The sequence below is a fragment of the Salvelinus fontinalis genome, chromosome 1, assembly GCF_029448725.1.
Source record: "Salvelinus fontinalis isolate EN_2023a chromosome 1, ASM2944872v1, whole genome shotgun sequence".
Taxonomy (NCBI): domain Eukaryota; kingdom Metazoa; phylum Chordata; class Actinopteri; order Salmoniformes; family Salmonidae; genus Salvelinus; species Salvelinus fontinalis.
This window is the reverse complement of record NC_074665.1, coordinates 47,174,688-47,182,954: the sequence shown is the minus strand read 5'-3', so window position 1 is coordinate 47,182,954 and position 8,267 is coordinate 47,174,688.

Below are 8,267 nucleotides of genomic sequence, written 5' to 3'. Positions count from 1 at the left end.
TCCTATCACAGCCATTCAAATTAAACGTTGAAACTGTTTTAACGTCACCATTGTCCTCATGGTGAAATCCCTGAGGAGTTTCCTTCCGCTCCGGCAACTGAGTTAGGAAGGACCCTTGTATCTTCCAAGTGACTGGGTGTATTGATACACCATCCAAAGTGCAATTAATAAGTTCACCTTGGTCAAAGGGATATTCAATGTCTGCTTTTAAAAATGTTTACCCATCTACCAATAGTTGCCCATTCTTTGTTAAGCATTGGAAAGCCACCCTGGTCTTTGTGGTTGAATCAGTGTTTGAAATTCACTGGTTGACAACTGAAGGACCTTACAGATAATTGTATGTGTGGGGTACAGAGATGAGGTAGTTATTCAAAAATCATGTTAAACACTATTTTTGCACACAGGGTGAGCCCATGCAAATTATTATGTGACTTGTTGGCCACATTTTTACTCCTGAACACATTTAGGCTTACCATAACAAAAGGTTTGACTACTTACTGTCTCAAAACATTTCAGCTTTACATTTTTATTTAATTTGTAAACATTTCTAAAAACATAATTCCACTTTGACATGATGGGGTTTTGTGTGTAGGCCAGTGACACAAAATATAAACTTTATCCATTTTAAATTCAGGCTGTAACACAACAACATTTGGATAAAGTCAATGGGGTTGTGAATACTCTCTGAAGGCACTGTATGTATATATATATATGACTACATGACCAAAAGTATGCGAACACCTGTTCGTTGCACATCTCATTCCAAAATCTTGGGCATTAATATGGAGATGGTCCCTCCTTTGCTGCTATAACAACCTCCACTCTTCTGGGAAGGCTTTACACTATATGTTGGAACATTGCTGCAGGGACTTGCTTCCCTTTAGCCACAAGAGCATTAGTAAAGCCGGGCACTGATGTTGGGGGATTAGGCCTGGCTCTCAGTCGGCATTCCAATTAATTCCAAAGGTGTTCGATTGGGGTTGAGGTCAGGGCTCTGTGCAGGCCAGTAAAGTTCTTCCACACCGATATCGACAAACCATTTCTGTATGGATCTCATTTTGTGCACGGAGGCATTGTCATGCTGAAACAGGAAAGGGCCTTTTCCAAACTGTTGCCACAAAGTTGGAAGCACAGAATCGTCTAGAATGTCATTGTATGCTGTAGCATTAAGATTTCCCTTCACTGGAACTAAGGGGCCTAGCCCGAACCATGAAAAACAGCCCCAGACCGTTATTCCTCCTCCCATCAAACTTTACAGTTGGCACCATGCATTGGGGCATGTAGCATTCCCCTGGCTTCCACCAATCCCCAATTCGTCCATCGGACTGCCAGATGGTGAAGCGTGATTCATCACTCCAGAGAACGCATTTCCACTGCTCCAGAGTCCAATGGTGGCGAGCTTTACACCACTCCAGCCGACGCTTGGCAATGAGCATGGTGATCTTAGGCTCGTGTGCGGCTGCTCAGCCATGGAAACCCATTTGTTGCTCCTAGACGTTTATACTTCACAATAACAGCAATTACAGTTGACGGGGCAGCTCTAGTAAGACAGCAATTTGGCGAACTGACTTGTTGGAAAGGTGGCATCCGATGACAGTTTCATGTTGAAAGTCACTGAGCTCTTTAGTAAGGCCATTCTATTGCCAATGTGTATATATATATAAACTCAGCAAAAAAATAAACGTCCCCTTTTCAGGATCAAGTCTTTCAAAGATAATTCGTATAATCCAAATAACTTCACAGATTTTCATTGTAAAGGGTTTAAACACTGTTTCCCATGCTTGTTCAATGAACCATAAACAATTAATGAACATGCACCTGTGGAATGGTCGTTAGGACACTAACAGCTTACAGACGGTAGGCAATTAAGGTCACAGTTATGAAAACTTAGAACACTAAAGACGCCTTTCTACTGACTCTGAAAAACACCAAAAGAAAGATGCCCAGGGTCCCTGCTCATCTGCGTGAACGTACCTTAGACATGCTGCAAGGAGGCATGAGGACTGCAGATGTGGCCAGGGCAATAAATTGTAATGTCCGTACTGTGAGACGCCTAAGACAGCGCTACAGAAAGACAGGACAGACAGCTGATCATCCTCGCAGTGGCAGACCACAACACCTGCACAGGATCGGGACAGGTACAGGATGTCAACATCAACTCCCCAGGTTACACCAGGAACGTACAATCCCTCCATCAATGCTCAGACTGTCCACAATAGGCTGAGAGAGGCTGGACTGAGGGCTTGTAGGCCTGTTGTAAGGCAAGTCCCCACCAGACATCACCGGCAACAACGTCACCTATGGGCACAAACCCACCGTCACTGGACCAGACAGGACTGGCAAAAAGTGCTCTTCACTGACGAGTCGCGGTTCTCTCTCACCAGGGGTGATGGTCGGACTCGTGTTTATCGTTGAAGGAATGAGCGTTACACCGAGGCCTGTACTCTGGAGCGGGATCGATTTGGAGGTGGAGGTCCGTCATGGTCTGGGGCGGCGGTGTGTCACAGCATCATCTTACTGAGCGTGTTGTCATTGCTGGCAATCTCAACGCTGTGCGTTACAGGGAAGACATCCTCCTCCCTCATGTGGTACCCTTCCTGCAGGCTCATCCTGACATGGCCTTCCAGCATGACAATGCCACCAACCATACTGCTCGTTCTGTGCGTGATTTCCTGCAAGACAGAAATGTCAATGTTCTGCCATGGCCAGCGAAGAGCCCGGTTCTCCATCCCAATGAGCACGTCTGGGACCTGTTGATCGGAGGATGAGGGCTAGGGTCATTCCCCCCAGAAATGTCCAGGAACTTGCAGGTGCCTTGGTGGAAGAGTGGGGTAACATCTCACAGAAAGAACTAGCAAATCTGGTGCAGTCCACGAGGAGGAGATGATGCACTGCAGTACTTAATGCAGATGGTGGCCACACCAGATACTGACTGTTACTTTTGATTTTGACCCCCCCCTTTGTTCAGGGACACATTATTCCATTTCTGTCAGTCACATATCGGTGGAACTTGTTCAGTTTATGTCTCAGTTGTTGAATCATGTTCATGCAAATATTTACACATGTTAAGTTTTGCTGAAAAGAAATGCAGTTGACAGTGAGAGAATGTTTCTTTTTTTGCTGAGTATATATACACTGCTCAAAAAAATAAAGGGAACACTTAAACAACACAATGTAACTCCAAGTCAATCACACTTCTGTGAAATCAAACTGTCCACTTAGGAAGCAACACTGATTGACAATAAATTTCACATGCTGTTGTGCAAATGGAATAGACAAAAGGTGGAAATTATAGGCAATTAGCAACACACCCCCAAAAAAGGAGTGATTCTGCAGGTTGTGACCACAGACCACTTATCAGTTCCTATGCTTCCTGGCTGATGTTTTGGTCACTTTTGAATGCTGGCGGTGCTCTCACTCTAGTGGTAGCATGAGACGGAGTCTACAACCCACACAAGTGGCTCAGGTAGTGCAGTTCATCCAGGATGGCACATCAATGCGAGCTGTGGCAAAAAGGTTTGCTGTGTCTGTCAGCGTAGGGTCCAGAGCATGGAGGCGCTACCAGGAGACAGGCCAGTACATCAGGAGACGTGGAGGAGGCCGTAGGAGGGCAACAACCCAGGAGCAGGACCGCTACCTCCGCCTTTGTGCAAGGAGGTGCACTGCCAGCGGCCTGCAAAATGACCTCCAGCAGGCCACAAATGTGCATGTGTCTGCTCAAACGGTCAGAAACAGACTCCATGAGGGTGGTATGAGGGCCCGACGTCCACAGGTGGGGGTTGTGCTTACAGCCCAACACCGTGCAGGACGTTTGGCATTTGCCAGAGAACAACAAGATTGGCAAATTCGCCACTGGCGCCCTGTGCTCTTCACAGGTGAAAGCAGGTTCACACTGAGCACATGAGCACATGTGACAGACGTGACAGAGTCTAGAGACGCCGTGGAGAACGTTCTGCTGCCTGCAACATCCTCCAGCATGACCGGTTTGGCGATGGGTCAGTCATGGTGTGGGGTGGCATTTCTTTGTGGGGCCGCACAGCCCTCCATGTGCTCGCCAGAGGTAGCCTGACTGCCAATAGGTACCGAGATGAGATCCTCAGACCCCTTGTGAGACCATATGCTGACACATGCACATTTGTGGCCTGCTGGAGGTCATTTTGCAGGGCTCTGGCAGTGCACCTCCTTGCACAAAGGCGGAGGTAGCGGTCCTGCTCCTGGGTTGTTGCCCTCCTACGGCCTCCTCCACGTCTCCTGATGTACTGGCCTGTCTCCTGGTAGCGCCTCCATGCTCTGGACCCTACGCTGACAGACACAGCAAACCTTTTTGCCACAGCTCGCATTGATGTGCCATCCTGGATGAACTGCACTACCTGAGCCACTTGTGTGGGTTGTAGACTCCGTCTCATGCTACCACTAGAGTGAGAGCACCGCCAGCATTCAAAAGTGACCAAAACATCAGCCAGGAAGCATAGGAACTGAGAAGTGGTCTGTGGTCACCACCTGCAGAATCACTCCATTTTTGGGGGTGTCTTGCTAATTGCCTATAATTTCCACCTTTTGTCTATTCCATTTGCACAACAGCATGTGGAATTTATTGTCAATCAGTGTTGCTTCCTAAGTGGACAGTTTGATTTCACAGAAGTGTGATTGACTTGGAGTTACATTGTGTTGTTTAAGTGTTCCCTTTATTTTTTGAGCAGTGTATATATATATATATATATATATATATATATATATATATATATATATATATACACAAACACACACACATACATACACACATATACATATATATATATATATATATATATATATATATATATATATATATACATATATATATACAGTTGAAGTTGGAAGTTTACATACACTTAGGTTGGAGTCATTAAAACTCGTTTTTCAACCACTCCACAAATTTCTTGTCAACAAACTATAGTTTTGGCAAGTCGGTTAGGACATCTACTTTGTGCATGACACAAGTAATTTTTCCAACAATTGTTTACAGAGATTATTTCACTTACAATTCACTGTGTCACAATTCCAGTGGGTCAGAATTTTACATATACTAAGTTGACTGTGCTTTTAAACAGCTTGGAAAATTCAAAATAATTGTTTGTCCATAATGACCATCGTTATGTTTGGAGGAAAAAGGTGGAGGCTTGCAAGCCGAAGACCACCATCCCAACCGTGAATCACGAGGTGCTTTGCTGCAGGAGGGACTGGTGCACTTCACAAAATAGATGGCAACATGAGTAGGGAAAATTAGGTGGATATATTGAAGCAACATCTCAAGACATGAGTCAGGAAGTTAAAGCTTGGTCGCAAATGGGTCTTCCAAATGGACAATGACCCCAAGCATACTTCCAAAGTTGTGGCAAAATGGCTTAAGGACAACAAAGTCCAGGTATTGGAGTGGCCATCACAAAGTCCTGACCTCAGTCCTATAGAAAATGTGTGGGCAGAACAGAAAAAGGGTGCGAGCAAGAAGGCTTAGAAACCTGACTCAATTACACCAACTCTGTCAGGAGGAATGGGCCAAAATTCACCCAACTTATTGTGGGAAGCTTGTGGAAGGCTACCCGAAACGTTTGACCCTAGTTAAACAATTTCAAGGCAATGCTACCAAATACTAATTGAGTGTATGTAAACTTCTGACCCACTGGGAATGTGATGAAAAAAATAAAAGCTGAAATAAATCATTCTCTTCTCTTATTATTCTGACATTTCACAATCTTAAAATAAAGTGGTGATCCTAACTGACCTAAGACAGGGAATTTTTACTAGGATTAAATGTGAGGAATTGTGAAAAACTGTATTTGGCTAAGGTGTATGTAAACTTCCGACTTCAACTGTATGTACAGTACCAGTCAAAAGTTTGGACAGACCAACTTATTGCAGGGTTTTTCTTTTTTTTTAAACTATTTTCTACAAAGTAGAATAGTAGTGAAGACATCAAAACTATGAAATAACACATATGGAATCTTGTAGTAACCAAAAAACTGTTAAACAAATGAAAATATATTTTATATTTGAGATTCTTCAAAGTAGCCACCCTTTTCCTTGATGACAGCTTTGCACACTCTTGGCATTCTCTTAACCAGCTTCATGAGGTAGTCACCTGGAATGCATTTCAATTAACAGGTATGCCTTGTTAAAAGTTAATTTGTGGAATTTCTTTCCTTCTTATTGCTTTTGAGCCAATCAGTTGTGTTGTGACAAGGTAGGGGTGGTATACAGAAGATAGCCCAATCTGGTAAAAGACCAAGTCCATATTATGGCAAGAACAGTTCAAATAAGCAAAGAAAAACGACACGCCATTATTACTTTCAGACATGAAGGTCAGTCAATACGGAACATTTCAAGAACTTTTAACGTTTCTTCAAGTGCAGTCGCAAAAACCATCAAGCTCTATGATGAAACTGTCTCTCACGAGGACCGCCACAGGAAAGGAAGACCCAGAGTTACCTCTGCTGTAAAGGATAAGTTCATTAGAGTTACCAGCCTCAGAAATTGCAGCACAGATAAATGCTTCACAGAGTTCAAGAAACAGACATATCTCAACATCAACTGTTCAGAGGGGACTGCGTGAATCAGGCTTTTATGGTCAAATTGCTGCAAAGAAACCACTACTAAAGGACACCAATAAGAAGAAGAGACTTCCTTGGGGCAAGAAGCACGAGCAATGGACATTAGACCGGTGGAAATTTGTCCTTTGGTCTGATGAGCCCAAATTTGAGATTTTTGGTTCCAACCGCCGTGTCTTTGTGAGAGTATGTAAACGGATGATCGCCGCATGTGTGGTTCCCACCGTGAAGCATGGAGGAGGTGTGATGGTGTGGGGGTGCTTTGCTGGTGACACTGTCTGGGATTTATTTAGAATTCACTATATGTTGGAACATTGCATACATAGAATTCAAGGCACACTTAACTAGCATGGCTACCACAGCATTCTGCAGCGATACGCCCTCCCATCTGGCTTGCGCTTCGTGGGACTATCATTTGTTTTTCAAAAGGACAATGACCCAACACACCTCCAGGCTGTGTAAGGGCTGTTTGACCAAGAAGGAGAGTGATGGAGTGCTGCATCAGATTACCTGGCCTCTACAATCACCCAACCTCAACCCAATTGAGCTGGTTTGGGATGAGTTGGACCGAAGAGTGAAGGAAAAGCAGCCAGCAAGTGCTCAGTATATATTGGAACTCCTTTAAGACTGTTGGAAAAGCATTCCAGGCGAAGCTGGTTGAGAGAATGCCAAGAGTGTGCAAAGCTGTCATCAAGGCAAAGGGTGGCTGCTTTGAAGAATCTAAACACTTTTTCTAATGTAACACTTTTTTGGTTACTATATGATTCCATATGTGTTATTTCATAGTTTTGATGTCTTCACTATTATTCTACAATGTAGAAAATAGAATAAATAAAGAAAAACCCTTGAATGAGCAGGTGTGTCCAAACTATGTATACACACACATACATACATACATGTGAAGATGGCAATTGCCATGAGAACTCATGGCTAGCAGGGTGGTGTTGTTATTCATACTTGGGAGGTGTTGTTGCAGAACAACCAGACAAGTCAATCATGTTTGATGTTTTGGGAGTGGACAGGAGCTGAGAAACTAACCAGAAAAACACTGACTGTCACTATAGCAACAGGGATGATGGTCTGTCATCATTGAAAGGAAGGAAGGGAAGGGTGAGACACACTAACAAACAAACACATACACACACACACACACACACACCTGTTAGACATAACAGTAGAGGCAGCTTAGCAGATAAATAGAGATGAACGCTTGATAAAGTAGCACACAGTGTGCTTTTTAGATTCTTATCTAGCACATGCGGATGTGTGAAACTTACACGGAACCCAAACCGGCTGCGTGCGTGCGCCATCATGCATAAATGTATTTTGGCCCCCCACACCAGACTTGCAGCGCGATCTGTGTCACAAATAGAACTGACTTCTATTTTAGCCCTTGGCAACGCAGATGCTCGTTGGCACGCGCAAGCAGTGTGGGTGCAATAATTGAATAATATAGATTTCAAAATGTATTTTGCAACGCTTGCGCACGCGAGCGGTGTAGTCAGGGTATTACTCCTCAGCCTGTAGTGTCCCCACTTGCGCCAGCAAATAGCTAGCTTTTTGCGTGGCGCCGATGGGTAAGACGCTCCAGGAGGGGGGTCACGTGTGCAGAGGTCCTGGGTTTAAGGAGGAAGCTGTACTCACTAAGCAAGCAGCGTGACGTCCTTTACACTTACATAACTC